The sequence below is a fragment of the Schistocerca piceifrons genome, chromosome X (genome assembly GCF_021461385.2).
Source record: "Schistocerca piceifrons isolate TAMUIC-IGC-003096 chromosome X, iqSchPice1.1, whole genome shotgun sequence".
NCBI lineage: Eukaryota > Metazoa > Arthropoda > Insecta > Orthoptera > Acrididae > Schistocerca > Schistocerca piceifrons.
Window position 1 is genome coordinate 611,977,263 of NC_060149.1, and position 22,191 is coordinate 611,999,453.

A 22,191-nucleotide genomic window follows, 5' to 3' on the forward strand; every position below is an offset into this window, starting at 1 on the left:
GTGCTTAGAGACAAAGTTGCAAGTGAATTTACAGAATGGAAAGGCAATGGTGTCATTGCTCCTAAGCAGGCTAGTCAATCCTCCCTTACTAATCTTATGAAAGCCTTCTGGATGACTTCGTCTTTGTCTTGACTTTAAATCCACTAAGTATCCACAAACAATAATTGATAATTATCCTTTGCTTTCCCTTGAGGAATTAATGGAGAGGCTTAGTTCAGGCTGCTATTTTTCAAAAATTGACTTACGGGATGTGAATTTGCAAATTCCACTAGATGAGGAGTCTCAGAAAGTGTTGGTGGCCATAAATATTTAGGGTTGTTCAAATTTTAGCACTTACCCTTTTGCACCTCTTTGATGCCTGCTGTGTTCCAATGCTACTTAGAATAGCTTACTGCAAAAGTACCATTCGGGATGACATTGTGATGTTAGGATATACATCGGAGGAACATCTCAGTAACCTCCATATGCTTTTTCAAATACTTGCTTTGAAGTGTCTCCTGAATGAATTTGCCTTTTTTGGATTGAAATTCAGTACTTACGTCATGTTCTTAATACCCAGAGTGTTCATTCCCTTCACTCACATTTGCTGGCTATCCGGCACCTCCTTGCCCTGCAGAACATGACAGAAATACAGTCAGGTCTTGGGAAGTTGATATATTATATCCGGATTATACAAAATGCAGCCCAGATCATTGTTCCATTGCATTGTGGGTCTGGAAGAATGCACTTTTTTTTTTTTTAAACCAAAGAATGTCAGGACACATTCCAGAAACTTAAAAATGCCTTGAGTGACAGATGCCTTCTTCATTTCGATCCTGCTAAGCTTGTGGTTTCAGCAGTGGACGCTTCTTTGTACAGGAGAGGAGCTGTGCTCTCACACAGGTTTGGTTCACAGGACAGGCTCATTGCTTTCACTTCCAAGTTATTGACCAAGACTCAGGGTAACTATTCCCAAATTGAGAAGGAAGCACTTGCTGTTATCTGTGGTGTGACCAAGTTTGACCATTATCTGTTTGGTTGGAAGTTTTATCTAGTGATGGACCACAAGTAACTTCAGTCTTTGTTTCTTCTGTCCAAACCTGTTCTGTCAAGCATGGCTCAGAAGCTGCAACATTGGGCTCTGTTATTGTCACAGAATGTTGTACCGACCCACATCAAAGCATGCAAATGCTGATGCTCTTTATTGCCTTCATGTTGGTCCTGTTTCTGAATTTGATGCTGCTGCCACATCTTGTAAGATTGATGTGCAGGACTCTGAACTTTTACAAACTTTTCCACTGAATTATAGGAAAACTGCACAGGCAACAGAAGCAGACACTGACTTGAATCTTTTGTTGCACTACATCCATACAGCTTGGCCTCGTTCAGTGGAAAACATACAGAATTTTTTGTGCGCCAATATTTTGCTCATTGACATAGCCTCTCCCTCAAGCATGGTGTGATTTTATTACAAAATGACTCCGGACATTGGTGTGCACTTGTTCCTAAAGTGTTGCATAAAAGATGTGTTGCGTTTGTTCCACCAAGGACATTGGGCAATTGTACGCACAAAACAGTTAGTGTGTCAGCACTGTACCTGGATGGGCATGGACACCCAATACAAACAAGTGACATACAGTGTTGAGCTTGCTTCTTTCTTCCTTTCTTGAGGCCTTATCCTCACAGCAATGCGGGGTCGGCCTTACTGTTGATTGGCAGTGTTAGTTACAGAGGGTGGCTGGATGCCCTTCCTGCCACCACCCCGAAACCCCCAGAATGGAATGAGTGTACCCCCACTGTCTGCGACTAGTGTAAGCTATGGAATAGTGTGAACGTGTGTCTAATGTCTGCGAGTCGTGTCACTGAGGCGGAATGTGGGGACCAGCCCAGTATTCACCTAGTGGGATGTGGAAAACTGCCTAAAAACCACATCCAGGCTGGCCAGCATACCGGTCCTCATCGATAATCCGCTGGGCAGATTCCATCCGTGACCAGTGCATCTACCCGAGTCCAGGAAGCAGTGCATTAATGTTCTCAGCTACCCTGGCGGGTAGTGTCACACTTTTGCTAAAAAACTATTAGCCCCGCTGCAAAACTTTTCAGCTTGGCCAAAGCCTCAATCGCCATGGCAAAGAGTGCATACTGACTTTGATGGTCCCTTATTTTTTTTTTTTAACAGATCAGTAAACTAGTGGCCTCCCACACATGGGAGCAAGTGCTCCTACGCTTCCTTACTATGTACTGCTCCCAGCCCCATGGTGGTCCGTCGCTGGCAGAGCTACTACATGGCTGGCATGGCACCATGGTACACTGCTCCAGTTGCTGCACCCACCATAGCGTGTGGCACCTCCCACACTCTGCAAGTATCACTTTACGCCTAATGGGTCTGTTGTTTTCAGAGATTTTGGTCACACCAGGTGCTAGGAGAGAGGAACCATTCTTCGAAATTTTGACGCCTGCATGTATTTAATTCAAGGTCTTTCTGGGTTGCTTGGTCACCATAAGAACCAGAATTGTACTTGCTGATTGCGAGGCTGAGAGATTGTAATGCGGTGATGGGACCAAACCGATGCTGACACAATGGGTAGAACAGCCAGACTGGGCAAAGTTAGGCTGGGAGAAACCTTTCCAGAACCTACCTTTTTTGAACTGGTAGCTAGTGACTGTAGTACCCAGATATCCAGTCTCACAGCTGAATCATCAACTTGTGGCAAAAGAAAGCACATGAAGAAAAAACTCACTGCCTTAGCATACAGCTGTTGCAATTTGGGAATGTGTGGGAGTACTAGGGTTGATGTGCAGCTAAGTGTCACCGCATTTTCATTTATGACTTGTCGCACAATCATAAAGTATCTTTATATAGTGCTTTGAAAACACAAATTAAATTGTGTACTGGAAACATTGTAGGAAAGCATCACTACCTAACTCAATTAACCAGTCACATAAAATTAGCATAAGTTGAGCATGAGAAAGCAGGCTTGTTAGGCACTGGCACAACAAATAATGTTCACAAAAGGTTTGAAAGGAATAACTGGTTTATTGATTAACTAAACTAGTACAAGAGCATTCATATAATCTCAAGAACTGTTAGTTCTTCGTGGCGCCGGAAAGCATGAGGCACAGTAATAACGTCATTTGCTAATATAATGAACACTAAATAAATGAGTCGCATCATGAGTTTTGACAAGAATAGCTAACTTACTAGTGATTTTCACCCAGAAAACTGTACACATGGTACAACATGAGTGTGATGACAGAATAAAGTCACTAAGTCATCGTTCTGAGTCTACCAGCACTAACACAGATTTGCTGTCAGGAGATGAGGAACTGCTTTGCATCTTTTGCAGGAAATGGCCAGGGCAAGACTCAATAGAACAAAACATATTCTTTACATGAGCTTAAAGGCCATGACATGCAGGAGATCATATTTTGAAAACTGAGCTGCATTGCAGGTATAGAGGCAGTGTGACATGAGTGAATCTCAATACTTCTGCACCAAACATCAAACAATGGACTCACTAACCGCTATAGCAAGAACAAACACGATTTATGGAACATAGTATTTTATAGAAAAACATGTAAGATACAGTAAAGTACAGGTCGTGTGGAGCACTGAGCAGGTTGACTGGACAACAGTAATACAGGTTACAGTGTGCCAGGGTGCCAGGGTGTCGACTCAGCTGGCCTCTATAAGTAGGCCTATGACGTGTAACGATGTTTGATCTATGTAATCACAAAAGTCATGAGTAAAGTGCATCGCTCCTCCCTTCAGGGGTGGGAAAAGCACACACATAAAAACACTAGGCACAGAAAAATACAAGATACAGAAAGAACCACAGTACAGAAGAAAAGTATGGTACAGAGAAAAGATCATGATACAGAAAAGAAAGCACAGTGCAGAAAAAAACTGAGGTACAGAAAAAAAGAATGGTGCAGAAAAAAAGCACAATACAGGAAAATAGCATTGCACAGAAAAAAGCATCCCACAGAAAAAATGCAAGGTACAAAAAAAGTACAGTTCAAAAAATAGACCATGTTTGGGATCTTGTTCAAATACTTAATGCTGCCATTTTTACTATTCGTATGGTATCTGAAGTGAATGATCATTCAACACAAAAGTGGTCTACTTTGTTTATTTTCATTCGCTTATGTCATATGGTAATATATTTTGTGGTCACTCTTCCCATTCTAAAAGGATATTTTTGGCTCAGAAACGGGCAGTTGGGGCAATAGGTGGTGTAAGTTCATGGACCTCTTGTCAACCCCTGTTCACGAGTCTGGGTATTTTGACATTGGCCTCTCGATATAATATGCTCCTTACTGTCATTTCTTGTTAAAAATATTAGCTTATTCCCAAGAATAAGCAGCTTTCACTCAGTTAATACTCAGCAGAAATCAACCCTGCAGTTGGACCGGACTTCTTTAACTCTTGTGCAGAAAGGTGTGCAGTATACTGCTGCATCCATTTTCAATAAGCTACCACTCAAATTCAAAAATTGTAGCAGTAATCCATGCACTTTGAAATCAAAACTGAAGAGTCTCCTCATGGGTCACTCATTCTATTCTGTTGAGTAGTTGCTTGAAAGATTAAGCTGATTCTTGCTATATTGTTGATTGCATTTACTTAAACTTATGGATTGACTTTTTTGGGTTCATAGACATTACTTTTATGTTGTAATTTCATGTACTGACATGTGCCATGACCTTGGAGATTTTCTCCTCAATTTGGTCCTACGGAACTTGACATGTAAATAAATAAACAAAATACAGAAAAAAGCATGCTACCAAAAAGAAAGCACTGGCACTGGAAAAAAAGCACTGGTACTGAAAGAAGCCCTGGTACCAAACAAAGCCCTGGTACCGAAAAACAAGTGCTGGTGTATAAAAGAGCACTGGTACTGAAAAAAAGTACTGGCAATGAAAAAGCACTGGTACTGTGAAAAAAACAAGCACTGATCTCACAAAGCACTGAGATTACGAGTCACAGAAAACACCAACAACAGTGCAGATGTGGAGGTGATGAGTGGACAGTTTGGCATACCATCCCACCTCTCATAACAGTTCATATAGCAGGACTGTGAATGGCATCTCCATAGTGATGTCCTTGTTGAGGTCAGTAGTTGGGGCTGGAGGCATCAGTGAGGGCGTCAGAAATGATGGCCGCACAAGACCTAGCAATGGTGGCAGCAGCGGCTGTTCAGTCAGGTGTCGTAGGGAGTGCACTGGCAATGGCAGTCAAGGAGTGAGGACAGAGGCTGGAACCCCAGACAGCGATCTGCCGGGCAGCAACCTCCACTATGGAGCAAACCAGAACTTCTGTGACACAGGAACAGGCATCAGATGCGGCAAGGATGGGAGATGTGGTGGGCCCTATGGAACAAACATTGCCATTCATGGTTGCAGCTGGTCAGAGTGATGGGACATCACCCCATCAGGAGTGTGTATGATGCACAGGTGCTGGCCCTGGAAATGCTCAATGTATGCAGGAACCCAGTTTAGCTGGCGGCCAAAACCACAAGCCTAGATGTGTGCACCCAGCTGGAACCATTGAGGAGCTGGTGACACCAGTGGACACAGTGGCAGATGCAGCAGCTGAATGACCTTGGTTGGTGTCCATTTAGCAGCTCCGCTGGGGCCTTGTCTGCCACAAAAGTGCAAAGGTACAAATTCAAAAAACAGTATAAAGCAGCTTCAGGAGACCTGCCAGATACACACTTCTGCATCTGAGTTTTAAATATCCAAACCATGCTTTCATCTTCACCATTAGATTGAGGATGAAACACCTCTAGCCTGATAAAAAGATGAAAATTCTTGAGAAACAAACTGGGGTCCATATTGGTAACCACACTATACAGAAGTCCCTCAATTGCAAAAATCTTAGGCAGGACTGAAATAGTGCCTGCCACAGATGGAAGGGCCCAGCAAAATCAAAATGTGGACACTTCCACGGGTGCTGTGGTGTATATGGCTGGCCAATACACATGCTGGTGAGCCAAAGCTTTGGTGCAAGAGGTCCTGCAATGATCAACATTCAGAAGCCACAGTACATTATACCATAATGAAGAATGAATCACAACCCAAGGAGCAGCATCCTCCATAGCTAACAAAAGAATGCAGTCAAACACAGAAAGGTGGTGCTTGAGGAAGAAGTAATTATGTTAGGAATATGAGGCATGGCAAGGGTGTTTTTCCAGCCAATTGTGCTGCACAAAAGAGAGGATCTGACTAAGTAAAGGATCCGTGGTGACATATGCTATCATGGCACTAGTGATGGCAAAAACATCGACTGCATTCTGGTTGGTTGGTTTAAAAGAGGGGGGTGGGGTGGGGGGGAAGGGACCAAACGACAAGGTCATCGGTCCCTGCATTCAGGTTCTCACTATTTAAGTAGAAACAAAGCAACTCATCCTGATGGAACACTGGGTCCAGCCCAATCAGAAGGTGAGATAGGGCATCAGCATTTGAATATTACGCCATCAGCTGGTAATGGATCTGATAATGATAACAGGAGAGGAAGGAAGCCCACTGCTGCAAATGATGTGCTGCCTTGTCTGGCATGGAATTGAAAAAGGGTTAAAAGGAGTAACCAGTGGCTTGTGATCCCTGATTAAATGGAACTTAGAACCATACAAGAAGACATTAAATTTCTTGAGATCAAACACAATCACTAAAGCCTCCTTTTCAGTTTGAGAATAGCACTGTTGAGCAGGAGTTAAAGTCTTAGTAGTGTAAGAAATGGGTCATTGAGACCCGTCTGCACATTTATGTGCCAAAACCATGCCAAGACCATGCTGAGAGGCATCTGTAGCCAACACATGATGATGACCTGGCTAAAAAGTAGACAGACATGGGGCAGACTGAAGCTTAAATTTAAGCAAAGCAAACACTCAATAGCAAACTGGGGACCATTAAAAAGGCACATTTTTATGTGAAAGTGCACGCAGTGGCTGAGCAATAGTGGATATATCCAGTAAGTACTTATGGTGGTATTCAGCTTTATCTAGAAATGCCTGCAGTTTCTTAATGGAGGTGAGCCATGGCAAAGCCCTAATTGCATCAACACAGTTATGCAATGGCTAGACCCACGTGTGAAAAACCTTAAAACCTAGGCACTCAGTTGGTAACTGAAAAAATTGAGATTTGGCAATATTGCACTTGAGACCCACAGACTGCAAAACAGAAAACAATGTTCAGAGATTGTTAAGGTGGTCTCTGGTGGAAGAACCCGAAATAACTATATCATCAGGATAACTGATGCAGCTAGACACAGAAGCTGTCAGCTGTTCCAGAAAATACTGAAAATTATGGCTGCACTAGCATGCATTGATACTGGCTAGGGCTGAGAGATGTATTGACAATAAGAAGGTGCCTAGTGTCCTCCCGTCAATCTTGGAGAAGTAATGGCCACCAGCCAGTTTTGTGAACAACTTGTCAGGGCAGGGCAAATAGTGTGTATCTATCACGGACTGCACATTAATCATGACACTGAAGTCGCCACAGAGGTGAAGCTTATCTGTCTGCTTCTTAATGATGACCAGTGGTGGAGCCCATTCACTGGAAGCAACATCAGATGGTCTAATCCAGCATGACAGAGTCACACAATGCAACAGGCACAAGTTGTGCCTGAAAAAACCTAGGAGTGGACTCTTTCATGGTACTGTGGGCCTGAAAACTGGTAGCACAACTGAGCCCATGGAAAACAGAGATGAAAACTCAGAGCAGAGGGACTCCAGTTACTGATACAGAACTTGATCTGACACTAAATTTACCTCATTGGCAATGGAATAACCAAAAGCAATAAATGCATCTAACTTGAACATGTCTGCGATCTGGGAATGATTGACAACAAGGAATGTGAGGGGGTGAACAACAGATTTGTAAGAGACAGGAGCAGAGAACTGACCTGGGATCAGAATCTGGTGTTTGTTGTAGCTAAACAACTTCCATGAAACCTGTGTGAGGGGAGGGGAACCCAAGTCTATGTATGTCTGTGCATTTACTAAAGTTACTGCAGCTCCTCTGTCCACTTGCATTTTAGCAGTTTTTTTAACACATGCAAGTCAATAAACAATTTGTATGGTGAAACAGCCACTGTAGAGATACAGTTTATGTACGTCAATACTACTGTGAACACCATGTTTGAAGAGGAGTTACACAGCAATGCAATGTGGCCTTTCTTTCAACACTTGTTGCAATCCACCCAGCACTTATGGCATGTAGCATGCTCGTGTTGGATGAACCAGTATGGGTAAGACAGAAGGGGGTGACATGGCCACTACTGTGATGCATCCTTTCACTGCTGTGGCCATAAATGACACTGCCCCAATGTGATGGTGAGTTGAGAGTTATACTGCTGCAACAAAGTCCCCATCATCCCGAACACTTGCAGTGTGCGTAACAGGGTTTGACTGAGCAATTTCCGGTACTACTGACAAATTTACAGTGACAGCTCTACTCATGTAAATCGGCAGCCCAGATTTGGTAAGATTGGTTTGAGTATTTCTGACAATGATAAAAATCTATATGTGTGGCAATGACATGTGTTCTGTCATAGTACTGGGTTAAGAGAAGCTTGCACATTTCATCAAATGGTAAGCTGGCCAGTTCCTGCAAAGCTGCAAGTTGGCACAGCAACTGATAAATGTGTGGTGAAAACCAGGAAAGAAAGAAAGCCTTAGACAGGTTTGCATCATCCACACAAAAAGCCTGGAAATTTTGGCATAACTGCATCTCATAGGAGTCCCTATCCTCAGCTGATTCATGAATGCTGAAAAGGTGATGATTGCACTGATGGGAGGGTAACATGCCATGAACATGCAAATGCCACTTGATTTAGAGTGGTGGCGAGAGCCTGCTAGTGTTCCATGAAAGCTTGCTGCTAGGCAATGATACATTCTCATTATTGGTCCTCTTCCTTACTCTATTTTCATTGTAAACGGAATGTGTAGTGAGTCTGCCTGGAAGAGCTGAGTTAACTGTATTATAACCTCCTATATCTGTAATTACAGTTAAATGATGCAGTACTAAATTATTTATATTTATAGTATTAAAATATGGAAAATGAGAGGCAACTGATCAGTTACAAATTTAACCTAAAATTTATGTTACTTTGAATAATTTGTATTAAAATGTAACTGATCACAATTCTCTTCTGAAGAGCTTGACTTATCAGTATCTAGACTGTAATCAGACCCCTCTTCCATTATTGCACATTAACTTTATAAAAGTAGCACAAATTACTACATATTTTAATATCTCTATATTCTGAAACACAATTCTGTTATGTCTTCCCTCCATAGTTCCTGTAATGTGCTCTGCAACTGGTTCACAATAGCTCTGCCAGAAGGAACTATTTCCTCAGAGCTTCTATGTTCACCACTGCTCTGAAGAAGCATTGATATTTTGAAACCATCTGTGACATGCCTAGGATTTTTAGGATTTTCAATTTTCTGGACTTCATCCCCTTTTTCTTTGAGCCCCTCATAAGAAAAAACATACACAAGTGTGCTTTGAGGACATAAAAGAGACAGAAATGCTACAGCTGTGCTACTGCTCTCACCCCCTCTCCCGCACTATGTGCCCATGTAGGTAGTAATACCAACATTGTTCAGAGATGTTGGTCAAACTGCCATGTGACAGATAATGTTTTAGAGATGTTGCTGAAAAATAAGTCAATTTTACATTACTGCACAAGTAGCATCTGCATGTTAATGGTTGTCTAACATGTGCAAAACAACCATGAGTTTCACAAATTATAGCTGCACAGTTGGTCCAACGTGCAATCAGCTCTATGAGGGTACCACTGTCCTGAACATTAAATGCTTCATTTTCTCCCACTAAAATAAATCCATAGGTCAGCAACAGCTCAAACAATATTCATCACACAGCAGATTGAACACTGTCTCTGAACATTACTAGTTCCAAACAGCCATGGATCCATAGCAGGAAAACAGTGCACATATGATTTTTTTATCACATAAAAAATGTTTCTTTCTATCTTCTCTGAGTGCTCAAATATTTTATGCATAGGTTTTTTACACCCCATGTGCCACAGAAAATTATATCTGTAGCTGTCCATTTGCAAAACAACCACAGCTTCTAATGCTGTACTGAGTGCTACTCTATCATTAAAATTTCAAAAAGTATCAATCTATATATTGCCAAATGCTCTTCCAGTGTCAGATCTATTTTTGAAATGGTGTGCTGATTTTATAGGCTAGATGTACACATTTAACAGAACTGAGTTCCTGAATGGCAATACATTTTGCTGAATGAAACAATAGCAGGTGTCAATCCCACCAGACAGTGAAAATAACTATTGCAGTTCCAATTGATGATGGCTGCAGGTGTACCCACAGATGTCAGGTAAATGGTGGGAATGTGGACACATTTCAGCCTCTGTTTTCATCACCTCTAGAGAAGGAATGAAATTAACAGACCTAATTTCCACACTAGCAGCAATAGTCATGGGTGGTGGTTCAGTACAGCTGGGGTCATTGTATGTACCTGTTCCTTCATCCTCAGTTTCTTTCATGTCTTATTCCTTTCTATCATTATTATCCTTACACAGGTTTGTTCCTGGTTGGGGAGTATCAGGTTGTACTTCTGGGAGGGAGAATGAGCAGGTCATCACATTTTTCTCCATCACTGTGTGAGAGTTAGCCTGCTGAGCAGACTCAGATGTTGGTAACCCTCTGCTGTAGAATGACAACTGGGCTGAACTCTTTCTAGCCTGAATGAGCGACCAAGGTACCTGATGAGGGTGTAGTGGGAACAGATGGGGAGGGTGTCTGGCCCTCATTGATAGATGTATTCAGATGGCAACAAGGGCCTGACATGGTGGAGCTATTGATGTCTTCACCCTTTTTTGAGGTGGGGCTTAGTCTTCATTTTTGCAAAGCTTGTTATAATTCACACTTTTTTTCTTTGCTTCAAAATATTAAAGACAGTAAAAGTTTTGTACTGCTATATCTTTCTTTCCTTCTTTATAACAGAAATACAGAGACTGAGGGGAATGTTGCACTCTACAGCTGACATACTCTGCAAGTTTACTGCACACAGCTGCAGCAGCTATTTGATGTCATGACAGGTGGGAGTCATTTGCGCAGCATGAAGACATGCAAAAAATGCAAACATTTTGAACACTACACAGTACTTCATTATTTTTACCTTTTCAGTGATATGTCCCCTTTGAAAATCAAAATAATAGCACCAGTTACTGACCCTGTTATTGTTTTGGCCCCACTGGGTATAGAAGATGCCACACATTCCAGGTTTTATGACAGAAAATTATACCATTAAACATATTGGAGATATTGTAAGGAGCAACAGTGGCTAACCATTTCATAGGAGAGCAGTGACTGGTCACCCTTGTAACGATTATAGAGCCACTTCATATTTTGCAAAATGATATTACTTTTCCCTCAGTTTGTTCAACAAAACACAAATGTTTTGTAGTAAAAAGGACACGTCATCACTTTGTACACAAAGTAGGTAGTTATGGGAATATTTTTCACAACCCCTTTTGAATATACTTTCCTCTCATGATGTGACTGGGATAGGGAAATCCTTGGGGTCATAACTTTGTGCATCAAAATGGCATTCTCTCTGGTGAGGTTGCTTGGGCCTTGTAGATATCAGTGTAACAAAGTTTGATCCTGGTCATTGGGGACCATATGCCATGATGCCATCCATCTATGGGCATCAACCTCCTGCAGCAAATGGCTGATTCACATGGTAACTGTTACCTGGAGTGTGTGTTTCCTAGATCTTGGTGGCACATACTCCTTGGCATGTCTGGGGAGTTTTTAGATCTGGTACCAGCAGTGTGTTCCCTTCATTGTCAGGGGGCTGACTGCTTATACTTGACAACTGTCTCACAACAGCCTAGGAACTATGGCAGATTTTGGGCACTTAATTTGATCTACTTAAGAGGTGCTGAAAATAGGATTACACTGTGGATAGAATGTGTGCCACATTGGGCGACCTCACAAGTCAGAAACTCTATTTATAACACAACACAATATTCGCCCTTTCCTTCACACTATGTAATTTGAGTTTCACATCGATTACAACTTGTATAAAGACATTCTGTAATGTAACTACATAAATTAAATTGTACATATCATGTGCATGTAATACCAGTTAATTTTGCAAAGCAATTTATCTATCATTATAAATGGGTTTGTTAACTTTGCCAAAAACATGGATGTGTAAATTAAAATATCTGATCTTGACCTGAGGGATTAAGAGTACTATTTCAAAATGTGGTCCCTTACCATTCACTTATGGAAAGTATGCCAGGTTTCACTCTGGTTCCTTTTCTTGCCTTGGTGCACATCATTAGTGGAGACGTTTTCCTCAGGCACAGCCAAACAACAGTAGAAGAGAGTAGCAAGTAAACACTAGTAACGAGCAGATGTGTGCATTAAGTAGTGCTGTAGAGCACTGGATCATGGGCTCAAAAGTGTCCTGCTGCAAAATGATGTTGTCTGTTATAGTGTTGCCTTGTCTGCAAGGTTTTTTAGGGCAACACAAAGTTAATGTTACTTATTCAACAATTTCCAAAAAGTTCAGCAAACATGATGGTCACAGAAATGCTGCATTGTGAGCTGGAGGTTAGCTTGTTGTATGAGATGTGCAGACCTGCAATTTTTTGGCAAAATTACAGCTCATACATCTGAGCATCATCAAAAAGGCAAGAGCATTCTCATATCTTTAGATATGTAACAGGGCGATCAAGTGAAGTCAATATCATTGCTAACTGTTTGGAACAATATATTAGTCTCGCAAAATGTATGCTAGTGTCAGTGTAAATTATTGTGGGCTGGTCATTTACCTTAAGCTAACATTGTTTCCTATAGTAACATCTTGCTAGAAAGTATTTTATATGTTTTGAAAAGTATTTGAATATAGTTAAATTATTGTGTGACACTGATAGTGAGAGGTTATACATTACATAACATAAATGTGCCAGATAAATTTCTATTCCACATTGCTATCCCATAATTCCAATAAAGTAACTGTAAGAGCTGCAACTTATAGTAGTCAATAGACTTGCTTGATTAAGAAGAATTGTTGCAGTTGTAGTAGTCTCATGGTCAGCTTACTACTAGCAGGTTGGAACAAAAAGTTGAATCAATTAAAATATCACATTTCATTATAAAAAAACTTCTTAATTCTAACTGTAAAGTGTTGGAATTGTGCTTGCTTGTATCATTTTTGTTCTCACTGAAGCACATGAGTGAAGTCTTATACCAGGTTCTACTAATGACAGTTTTGTCCCAACACATTTTTTTTTTATTTGTACCTTATGTGTTGGTAACAGTTTTCTTTTTTTTTACTACACTTACTTAATTTCCATCAGTGCTTGACAGAACATGATAAAATCAATTAGGAAACACTTTTGTAATGTTCTGTAAAACATTAAGAAAGTGTTCCCTTTTAATTTTTGTTTCTTTTTTATTTAACATTTTCACAGGAGGATTAAGACTGGACTGGTTTGCATGCTAGCTGTGAATACTGGCACAGTCGTTTAGTGGACGACATAAAGCTATTGGAAAGATAATTCAGGTAAGCAGTGAAGAAGTGTGATAATGTCCTTCAACAACAGCCACATTATAATCCACTAGATGCTTCAAAAAATGTGATAGCCTTCGCAGTAGTTTGATCCAGTTGTAAACCACAGTTATCAGTAATCTTTAGAAAAAAAATTAAGTTGTTAGAGTATTCCTTTTGCCATCAACAGCTTTGTTATAGGTGATCATCAATACAGTTAAAGTGTTGCACTAGGCTATTCATGTTCATAGCTTATGCACCTGTAGAACTTCACACTTCTAGTAAGGTTACAAATATTAGCAGATGAGACTATAAACTTTCAGGAAGCAAAGATTTAATAAAAGGTCTTGTGCATTTGCCTGTACTGGCCATGGGCTAAACTGCTAGACTTATGAGCTGAGTAAACCAACTGTGGACTGAGGGTACACCCCATGAACCAGTCTGTTCACCAGCCTGCTCTGCTTACAAATTCATAGCCCTGTCCCTGTACTGTAATTTTCATTGCTACTGTTTACAGTGTTCTTAAACACACGGAGAGAGAATATGATTAACATTGTGTGCTATGTGATTCCTGTAGTTATAGCCTTCAGTCTGAAGACTGGTTTCATTTCCCATCCTGCTATATCCTGTGCAAGGCTCCTTACCTGTGAATAATTCCTGCAAACTACATCCATTTGAACTTGCTAACCGAATTCATCTACCGGTCTTCATCAATGATTTTCCCCCCTACACTTCCCTTCAATACTGAATTGGTGATTCTTTGATAACAAAGTGTCCTATCAAACAACACCTTTCTTTAGTCGAGTTGTGCCACAAATTTTTTTTCTTCCCAATTATGTTCATTAACGTCTCACTAGTTAGATTATTTCCATATCTAATCTCCAGCATTCTTCTGTAGCACCACATTTCAAAAGCACCCATTCCCCTGTTGTCTTTTCTGAACTGTTATCATCCATATTTCACTTCCATACAAGGTTACACTCCAGACAAATACATTAGAAAAGGGTTCCTAACACTTACATATGTATTTGATATTAAAAAATTCAGAAATGCTTTTCTTTCCATTGCCAGTCTACATTTTATATTCTCTCTACTTTGGCCATTATCAGTTATTTTACTGCCAAAACAGCAAAACTCACTTACTATTAGTGTTTCATTTCATAATCTGTTACATTCAGTATCACCTGATTTAGTTCAACTACATTACATTAGCATTGTTTTATTTTTGTTGATGTTCATCTTATAACCTCTTTTCAAGACACTGTCCATTCCATTCGACAGCTGTTCCAGATCCTTTGTTCTCTCTGACAGAATTAAAATGTCAACTGAAAACAGCAAAGGTTTTATTTCTTCTCACTGAACTTTAATGCCTCCAAATTTTGGCTTCCTTTACTGCTTGCTCAGTGTACAGATTGAATAACATTGGTGGAAGGCCACAAACACATCTCACTTCCCTCCCAACCACAGCTTCCCTTTCACACACTGAGCAGTTATAATTAAGGTGCAGCTACTCGTCCGCAGCTCGTGGTCGTGCGGTAGCGTTCTTGCTTCCCACGCCCGGGTTCGATTCCCAGCGGAGTCAGGGGTTTTCTCTGCCTCATGATGACTGGGTGTTGTGTGATGTCCTTAGGTTAGTTAGGTTTAAGTAGTTCTAAGTTCTAGGGGACTGATGACCATAGCTGTTAAGTCCCATAGTGCACAGAGCCATTTTTTTTTTTGCAGCTACTCACATATGTAGAACATGTGTTGTAGTCATCATATGGCAGCAAAGCTTGGTAGATATTGTAATGTGTTAATGCACAACAAATTTATGCTGGAGGGGGGGGGGGGGGGGTGAGTTCCAATTTTGGCCACCAGGTGTAAATCTGGCACTGTGAATGCAGGAAAGACGTTTATAAAAGTTTCCGTATGTGATGAGCTAGGTATAGGATGTGGGCAGAAAGGGTCAAAAACTGACATATTTAAAGTCTGCTTGTGTCTGTATATGTGTGGATGGATATGTGTGTGTGTGTGCGAGTGTATACCCATCCTTTTTCCCCCTAAGGTAAGTCTTTCCGCTCCCGGGATTGGAATGACTCCTTACCCTCTCCCTTAAAACCCACATCCTTTCGTCTTTCCCTCTCCTTCCCTCTTTCCTGATGAGGCAACAGTTTGTTGCGAAAGCTTGAATTTTGTGTGTATGTTTGTGTTCGTTTGTGTGTCTGTCAACCTGCCAGCAATTTCATTTGGTAAGTCACATCATCTTTGTTTATGAACTGTCACTACAGTGAAGCATGGAAGCTTAAGCATTCAAATTGCTTACAACTCACTCCTGCATAGTTAAATGAAAGAACAGGGAAGGGGGATAAATACAGGGCTTTGCAGATGGACACAGAATGAAATGCAGCTGAGGTAACAGGTTGGTCTGGCTATTGACATCAAAGGTAAAGCCAGTGGGCTGTGGAAATGGACTGGTGAGGTGTGTCAACACAGCCAAGCTGGGCTGGCAAAGTGTGCAATCTCGCGAGCCAGCTGGAGAAGCCTGTGTACCACACAAGCCAAACAGCAAGAGGCAGGCTGAAACCAGCACTGAGCACAACAAGTGGCCAGGTCCCATGTCATGAACCACAAAAAATGCTTCATTCAGCTTGTACATGGAGAATAGGGAGTCATGAAGTTACTCACTGTTACATAGGAAGCTCTAGCTGCCTTGCTTGACAATAGTTTTATTTACGAAGGCTGGGCTAAATTGGAGATACCGCTCCTTTGACACAAAATTTTCCACTGCTGTGATGTATGGTGGTCACACTAGTCAGCCAGAACATTATGATCAGTGACCTACTATCGATATAAACCCATCCAGGCAACGGCAGCATCAGCTGGCAAGGAATGTCTGATAGACACACGCATGGTGCATGCAGTATCAGTGAGCCTGCTGTCCGTGTGTAGGATGGGGAAGGCCTGCAATTTATTTGAGTTTGTCTGAGGACAGGTTGTGATGGCCCAGGGGCTTGGCACAAGCATTCCAGAAATTGCACAACTTGTCAGATGTTCAAGGAGCGCTATGGTGAGTGTCTTCAACTCATGGCAAAACCAAGGTGAAACTACATTCAGGCATTGTGGGTTTGGGCAGCCACCTCTAATTAAATATGTCTGACATCATAGGTTGGGCAGAATGTTAAGACAAAACAGGCTGTGAACTGTAGTGGAACTAACATCAGACTGTAATGCTCAGCAGAGTAAAAGTGTGTCCAAGAACTCAGTGCATCGAACACTCCTAACGATGGGCCTCTGCACCCAAGGACCCATGCATATGCCAATTTTAACACTGTGACATTGGCAACTATGACTGAAATGGGTATGTGACCATCAGCACTGGTGTTAATGCAGTGGCAAAGAATGGCATGGTCTGGTGAATCCTACCTTCTTCATCAAGCCAATGGGAGGGTGTGAATCCATTGTCTTCCACGGGAACAGCTCCTTGAAACTTGTATTGCAGGTTGGAGACAAGCTGGTGGTGGCTCTATTATGCTCTCGTGAAAATTCATGTGGGCATCCTGGGGTCCAGTGGAGGCTTCTGCAAGGCCTGACAATGGCCAAGGTGTATCATACGCTGTTTGCAGGCCACGTACACCCCTTCATTACAATTATGTTTCCCAATGGCAGTGGCATTTTTCAGCAAGATAATGCACCATGTCACAAGGCCACCAGGAATGTGACTGAATGATTTGAGGAACACTGTGGTGAGTTCCAATTGAAGTGCTGGTCCACAACTTGTCACATATGAACCCAACCAAACACATGTGGAATGTGAAAAAGTGATGTCAGAGCTCATTGCCCCCTCCCTGGAATTTATGGGAAATAGGTGACTTGAGTGTGTAGATGTGGTGACATCTCCCTCCAGCTACCTACTCAGGCCTCACTCCTTCAATACCATGATGTGTTGCCACTGTTATCCACACCAAAGGTGGACATATCAGCCCTCAGGTAGCTGGTCATAGTGTTCTGGATTATTGTACATCACAGAGGACTGGAAAACTTAACTGCTTCCCAGCTCAGGAGCCGCAGGTTCATCAAACCAATACCCACCCAACAAAGATGAAGCTCCCTGAAATTATTGCCATTTGGCAGGGCCCAGAAGGCACACGTGGCTTATTGGACACCAGGAGAGCAGCGAGCATTACCTCCACAAATTTAAAAATTGAAGCAGTATGCAATCCAGTCTTTTTCCGAGAGTGGCTGTTGCTAATGGCGAAAAGGGTACACAGCAATGAGAGGAGGGACGGGGTGGAGGGGAGGGACAAGTATTATTCCAAGATACAGTAAAACTTCATTTATAAGTTTTTCACTTATACATTTTTTATACCTTTTTCTCACTCATACTTTTATTTGTGTCTTGGTGAAATATCCACAGCGTGCACAAGTTATGATGCTCCAGCCACTTGACCTTTGAGTAATACATAATTTCAAGTTGCATTATCGCAAAATGCTCATGCAGCATGCCATTAGGTGTGTAGACATAAAAAAAGGAAGAAATGAAAATAAACATTTTACAGGTAAGATTTTTACTTGCCATTTATTTCATGTTGTGCTACTGGAGTCAAAGAACACTTTGAGAAACTTCTTGGCAGGTTAAAATTGTGTGCCGGACCGAGACTCGAAATCGGGACCTTTGCCTTTCGCCAGCATGTGCTCTACCAACTGAGCTACCCAAGCACCACTCACGCCCCGTCCTCACAGCTTTACTTCTGCCAGTACCTCATCTCCTACCTTCCAAACTCTACAGAGGCTCTCCTGTCGACCTTGCAGAACTAGCACTCCTGAAAGAAAGGATATTGCAGAGACATGGCTCAGCTACAGCCTGGGGGACGTTTCGAGAATGAGATTTTCACTCTGCAGCCGAGTGTGAGCTGATATGAAACTTCCTGGCAGGTTAAAACTGTGTGCCGAACCGAGACTCAAACTCGGGACCTTTGGTACAGCACTTACCCACGAAGGGTGAAGGTCCCGAGTTCGAGTCTCAGTGCGGCACACAGTTTTAACCTGCCAGGAAGTTTCATATCAGCACACATGCCACTGCAGAGTGAAAATCTCATTCTGGAAACATCCCCAAGGCTGTGGCTAAGCCATGTCTCCGCAACATCCTTTCTTTCAGGAGTACTAGTTCTGCAAGGTTGGCAGAAGAGCTTCTGTAAAGTTTGGAAGGTAGGAGACGAGGTACTGGCAGAAGTAAAGCTGTGAGGATGGGGTGTGAGTCATGCTTAGGTAGCTCAGTTGGTAGAGCACTTGCCCGCGAAAGGCAAAGGTCCCGAGTTCGAGTCTCGGTCTGGCATACTGTTTTAACCCACCAGGAAGTTTCATATCAGTGCAAACTCTGCTGCAGAGTGAAAATCTCATTCTGGAAACACTTTGAGAAATTATTAATGAATTTGTTTCTTATAATAGGCAATGCACTACATTGCAGCTTCATGGCACACTGTTTCAGACGATACCATTTGGAACTGTTTCAGAAAAGCCCAGTTTGAGAAAGAAGCCTATGATCATAGTGGAAATGATCATACTGACCATATTTCACCTAATGAAGAAGAATGGAATCATCTTGAACAGTGGGCATCATTTGAGGATTACGTGAACATTGATGAAAACCTCATCACAACAGAACCTATGACTATCGCTGAGATAGTTCAATGTGCATCGTGGGACCTGGATGAGGAATGAAACTGATGATGAGGATGATACAGAAGAGCCTCAGCATTCTGCCATGATGTTTAATGATGCAATAAATGTGATAGAAATAATAAAACAACTTGTGATGTGCCACAATTTTTCTGATGAAATAATGACAGAGTTATACCATTTTGAGGGCACAGTGTACACTATTTCCACGTCAAAGAAAAAAACAAGCAAAAATTGTGGATTTCTTTACAAAATTTTCTTTTGTGTAGAGGTTTACATTTTTCTTTATATCTGTGTTAAGTATGGTACCTAATAACCCTATATAATGTTTTGTAGAATGTAACTTTTTATTTAACAGATTTTTTATTTGTGTTTACCAATTTGATAGTATGGTGCTTATATTTCATATATATATGTTTTTTACACTTATATGTTTTTTTTCTGTAGTCCTTTGAAAAACATGTAAATGAAGTTTCACTGTATTAAGTAACTAATTATAACCACTTTGATGGTGAGACTGCAGATAATAACCTGAAGTTTTTTTCTAATTGGGCAAAAATACCTGTGACAAAGCAGATCAGTATGTTCAAGTAGGTAGAGGATACAGACACAAGTTTCAAGAATGGCATGAGTGGTTAACAGATTTACATCTTTAGCCTCAGCCTTGGTTGGGTCTTAATGTATTACTCATTTTTTGTTTTAGTGTGATCTGTAGTGTTGTGATTTCCAGCCCTTTTTAACAGATATAATATGTTTTCACATGTTTGGAGACTGAAGTAACCTGGAGAGATTTGAAACATCACACTCGCTTCGAGAATGGAGAAACATGTTCACACAAAACTGTCATATTAAAGTTGATGGGTATGGGCTCAACCCAATGACAGTTTTTGACAATAGAGGTAACTTACTGTGTAAGAAGTCTTTACCTAGATTCACAGTTGCATTGAACTGGTTATGGTGATTCGTATTTCCTTTTGCCTGGGTTGCCTGTAGCTAGCAGCAATCAAATGCCTGACATTTGTCATCTTTCATGTCTTTGGTTTCCTCAACATTACTCCAGTGATTTCATTTTTGACATCTGTGTTTTATCTTTGATAACTCCCAATACTTTCCAGAATGGAATTTTTTTTACAGAAATATATGAAATCTTCAAATATTTTAAACTTAACTAACACTGACAACTTACAACTAAGAGCACACATTAACTCATTAGCTTGTTCAGTTCTTCCTAATGTGATAAAACAAGTTATGTTACATTATATTGGTCAGCTTCTCTAAGCATTTCAATAAATCAAATCAAAACTTGCTGTAAAAACATAATTGAAAATTTTGTGCAAAATAAAATCCACTATAAGAGAAAAAACAGGTGTATTGCTGTGAACAACACAATATTACCTACTTACAGTACATTAGCATAGTGCATATACAGCTATGAGCCAAAACATTATTACCCCTGCCAACACAAGAAAGTATGTTGCCTGGCAGTGTTGTGGGCATGTGATGTGAGGACGAAAGTACACAGGCGTAGCAGTGAAAAATGGAGAATCACTGTATCAATGATACAGACTGCTAATGGGTAATTTACTAACATAAGTGACTCTGACAAAGTGCAGATTTTTATGACCTGGCACCTGGGTACATTGACTTCAGAAACAGTGAAGCTCATCATCTGTGTGTGTGTATTACTCAAGTGAGCATCTGTGGAAAGTGGCTTAAGGACAAAGGAACCACAATTGGATGACAAGGTGTTGGAAATCCACTTCTCAGTACTGAACATTGAGGACTGCCTGCTCTTGAAAGCAGGACAGGGAGGTGCTGGCAGAAGCTTTTCAGAGCACACTGTTCAGTGCACACTGAACATTGGGTTCTTCAATGGATGACCCCCACATGTTCTTGGTGACCCATCAACACCATTAATTACACCTTGCATTGCACTTGGGACAATAAAGTTAGGACTGTGGATCAATGGAAACATTTCACTTTGCCAAATAAATCACATTTCTTCCTGCACCATGTCAATGGTTATGCCCATGTATCTCATCAGCTAGGTGAACGACTGCTTTAAAAACACGCTGCAGAATGGCCACAGGCCAGTGGGAGCAGTATTATGCCATGGGAGACATTAATCTTGGCTTCCTTTTAGTAAGCTCCAAAATGCTTATAATGTTTGAGTATTTGTGACCCATATGGCAATGGCTCACCACAGCCTCCATGGCTCATTTATGCTTGAGAAGATTACTATAATGCTATCAATCTGTGGTAGAGATCAAAGGCGTACAGATGCAGACTGAACATTATATTGTGTTCTAGAAATGAACCAACACACTATTAAACAGGTGGTCATAATGTTATGGCTCACTGGTGTATTTGCTAACTATTTTCAAAGAACTGAATAGTGAGGGAGTCACTTTCTCTCACACTGAATATGCTCATCTCCAAGCATTTCTTCCTTTTGTTCCAGCTCATCAGTTATGATATCTATAACAACAAATATCAATGATTACACAAAAACACACCGCCTCACACTATGTATGCGTGGATTTTCACTTGCAAAAAATGGCCAGAAGAATCAGATTCATAGCTACAACATGAGTCAGACACAACACATCAGTTTTTTTTGTCTGTGCTCACAATTCATTGAAGAGGAGATATTACCTCAAGTATTACAGACATAATGCCCTGTGGGTACTCATGTTGTGGTGGTGGCAGGGGGCAGGGAGGGAGGGGGGAGTGGGTAGGGGAGATTGATGAGGAGGAGAAGGAGGAAATACAGAAATCTAGGGTTAGAGACTTGGCAGCTTTAGTGAAGGAGATAGTGAAAGCAGGATATGTGGTGTCATCTGAAGAGCACATGGTCTAGGGGGGACCTCATGCCAAAATCTCAAGCTAAAGACAGTCAGCACCAGACACAGCCCAAAATGAGAGATGTCAATGGAGACGTGCTCTCAAGAAGTTCCATACACTGCTGCTGCTGGAAGTCTAACATAAGAGTGCAGCCAC

At 41.3% G+C, this 22,191-nt stretch overlaps 1 non-coding gene across 1 annotated transcript; it reads left to right on the forward strand.

The window, feature by feature from the left end:
- Positions 1-18,773: 18,773 nt before the first annotated feature.
- Trnas-cga lies at positions 18,774-18,848 on the forward strand. The gene has a single exon. It is a non-coding gene; the product is annotated as a tRNA-Ser (tRNA).
- Positions 18,849-22,191: the final 3,343 nt, after the last annotated feature.